Below are 3,707 nucleotides of genomic sequence, written 5' to 3' on the forward strand. Positions count from 1 at the left end.
CACTGAAACCTCTGCCTACCAGGGTCAAGCAATTCTCCAGCCTCAGCCTCCCAAGTAGCTGGAATTACAGGCATGCGCCACCACGCCCAGCTAATTTTTGTATTTTTAGTAGAGTCGGGGTTTCACCATGTTGGCCAGGTCAGTCTCAATCTCTTGACCTGTGATCTACCTGCCTCGGCCTCCCAAAGTGGTAGAATAACAGGCGTGAGCCCATGGCCAGTTTCTTAGCAGGCGATGATACCTGTTCCTGCTTGATGCCTGTTTTTTTATATGTAAAGCTAGACTTAGGACCATCTTCTCCTGCGAGGTCATCCCTTTCCTTCTAGTTTTCACAAACCACTTTCAGCGCTCAGTCCTATAGCTCCGGTAGTTAGAACAACATAACAGTCTGCAGTTTATGGTATTTTTTTTTTTTCTTGTAGTATTCTCTGACCTGATTTCACTGAGTTGTGAGACCCTGACATTTGGAAGTTCTTCCAGACTAATTCCTCCTAACTTCTTCCTGCTCCTCTTTTATCTCTCCCTGGGCAATAATTCATTAAATTCCATGAAGGTTCTGCCTCACTCTACTGTGATGTGTACCTCCTTCGTTCATTTTCCTCATTATTTAATAGTGTCCTTGCCCCTACTTACCAGCCTCATTTGTTCTTTTTTCACACTCCCAGCAACATTAAATAGCTAGAACAAAAATCTGATCACCTCTCTCCTCTGCTTGAAATCTTTCATTGGCATTTCTATCCATTACCACAAACATCCAAATGCGTGTTATCGTTCTTGCACTCATTTCTCACGCAACTCATGCTATACTGAACTATCCTGTAGTTTTCCCATTTATGTTACTTGCTTTACTACCTCCAAGAGAAATCAAAGGAGTATATTTGCACACCAGAATTATAAGATAGAATGTATCAAATATTTTACATTTTTATCTCATTTAATCTTTGCTCAACTTTAAGAGGGAGGTATAATCATTATCCCCATTTTAAAAGGAAAAAATAGGGCATTTGAGAGGCTACATAAGGTGCTCAATGTGGCAAAAGAAATAAGCAGACAAGGCTGGAATAAAATTCACATCTTTCTCCTCCACAGCTATACGTCTATCCTCTATGCCTTTTTGCTGTTCCATAGGCTATTCTGTCTGTACAGGATTTCTTCTTCCTCACCTCTTTGCTGTCTAATAAACTGCAAGTACTCTTTTTAACTCAGCTAAAATGTCATCTTTTTTTGGTAAAGCTTTCCTAAGAATCTCTCCTTATACTTCAGCAGGTTAAAAGCTTTCAACTTTGAACTTTAAAATACTTTGTATCTACCTCTTTTGTAAGATGTATTATGTTATACTATAATTATCTAGGCATATTTTCCTCACCAGATTTAGTGGATGATTCACTTCCCTATATTGTTTCCTACATAGGACATATCGCAGTGTATGCATCCAGAAACAGTTAGTGGTTGATTGATTGATGAGTGCTATATAATTTGACTTTAAAAATGCCCAAGAATCTAGAGGTGATATGCATAAATGATCTTACTTAAATGGAGCTTTCACACTGTACATAGCTTCTGGCAGTGAATTTCAACTGTGAAGTTAAAACTTATTGGCAAAAACAGAATCTCAGAGTATTGGTGATATGTGCAGCTTGTGCAATTTATTAGTATAATATATGTTTGGGAAAATTTTGCTTTCCAAATACTAATTAGGGAGCATAAAAGATAAACATGTTTTCACATGTTTACGTGTGACATAGTTCTCAACATATATGCCCTATATTCTAAACGTATTGAAAGTGGCCATAGCTGGCTGCTGCTCCCCAATCCGATCCCTCTGGCCTGACCTGACTTGTTCTGACTTGCCTGGGCTCAGTGACCATGGGGCCTCAGCTCCCAGTGTAAATCATATTACATAGAACATTTGGGTTATATCTGCCTGGGATATTGCCAAGAATTACGGAAGACAAAAATACTAATGCATTTGAGAAAGTGGTAGTTTTGTGGGGAGGGAGAAAAGCAACTGCTTTCCTGATCTGCAACTTAGCTGGATGCTAAGATGTTCCTGGACATGAATAGCCACTGGTCTGACAGCAATAAAGAAAACTATGATCCAAGTTGTAAAGAAGAGGGTGAAGACCCTAGGGACATAGAGGATTATTACACGGCAGTAGCCAGCAATGTGGGACAGCAGGGGGCTGATGCCTTTGATCTGGCGGAGTACCAGTTCACTTGCTTGACCTACAAGGAATGTGAAGGTGCCCTCAAATGAGCACATGGCCAGCTTAGCCTCTGTCCTAAAGGTATTTCATTCAGTCGCTAAACTTATATTAGTTAATTTCCACTGGCAAGTTTCAGAGATATTGGACAGATACAAGTCCAATTCTGTTCAACTGCTCGTTGAGGCTCGAGTTCAGCCTAATCCCTTTAAACGTGTTCCCACTTCCCATCCTCCTCACCACTGTGCAATGTGTATGCAGTTTGTGTAAAAAGAAAACCTACTCTCTCTGGCCTTTTAGCATCAGATTTGCCGCAGCTGCTGGGAGCAGCACTGCTTAGTTCTCGTCAAGGACGGCGTGGGCGAGGGAGTCTCTTGTATGGCTCAGACTGTCCACTCCATACACAAGAGGACTTTGTGTTTCCATTGCTTCCCAGTGAAGAATTGAGAGAGAAATACAGGTGCTACCTCTTCAGGGACCATGTGGAGAGTCATTACCAGCTCCAGCTGTGCCCTGGTGCAGACTGCCCCATGATTATTTGGGTACAGGAGCCTAGAGCTCTCTGAGTACAGTGCAATTGGTGCAAGGAGGTCTTCTGTTTCAAGTGTCATCAGATGTATCAAACATCCACAGACTGCATCACAATCTAGAAATGGCTCAAAAAGTGTGCAGACAACTCTGGAACAGCCAACTACATTAGTGCTCACACTAAAGATGGCCCCAAGTGCAACATCAGGCTGCAATCACATGCAACGCTCCAAATGTAAATACATTTCGATATGTTTAGAGATTAGAGATTGGAAGACTCATGGCAGTGAATATTATGAGTGCAGTCATTACAAGGAGAATCCTGGCATTGTGAACCAGAGAGCCAACATGCTCAGACAAGGGTAACCCTCAAGAAGTACTTACTCTGCTTTGAGAGGTGGGAAAACCACAACAAAAGCTTTCAGCTAGAGGCAGAGACATACCAGTGATTCACGAGAAGATTCATGAGAAGGTCATGAACAATATGGAGACATGGATCAACCAGCAGTACCTACAAAATGCTGCCAAGCTCTTGGCCAAGTGTTGATACACCCTGCAATACACCTACCCATATGCCTACTACATGGAGTCTGGACCCAGGAAGAAGCCGTTTGAATACCAGCAGGCTTAGCTGGAGGCTGAGATCAAAAACCTCTCATGGAAAGTGGAGTGTGCGGACAGCTATGACAGAGAGGACATGGAGAACCAGATGCGTACAGCAGAGCAGCGGAGGAGAAGCCTGCTGAAGTACTTCCATGACACCTAAGTTGGGATGTGGGTATGCCGGGTGAGGAAGATGTGGCTGCAAGGTCTGCTGGCTACCATTCTGCATGCTGCAGGCTCTGCCTTTCATGATGCCAGGCAACAGCCAGGACCCCACTCCTGAGAGACACTGGCAGCCCCTCTTAGTTGATTTCCGTTCTTTTCTCTTTTCATTTTTTGTTACTATCAGGGTAGAGGCCATATTGAACTGGA

General features: G+C 42.8%; 1 pseudogene; it reads left to right on the forward strand.

The window, feature by feature from the left end:
- Nucleotides 1-2,044: 2,044 nt before the first annotated feature.
- Nucleotides 2,045-3,498, forward strand: LOC100411694 (E3 ubiquitin-protein ligase ARIH2 pseudogene; annotated as a pseudogene).
- The last annotated feature ends 209 nt before the right edge of the window (nucleotides 3,499-3,707 follow it).

Source organism: Callithrix jacchus, chromosome 13, assembly GCF_049354715.1.
Source record: "Callithrix jacchus isolate 240 chromosome 13, calJac240_pri, whole genome shotgun sequence".
Lineage (NCBI taxonomy): Eukaryota > Metazoa > Chordata > Mammalia > Primates > Cebidae > Callithrix > Callithrix jacchus.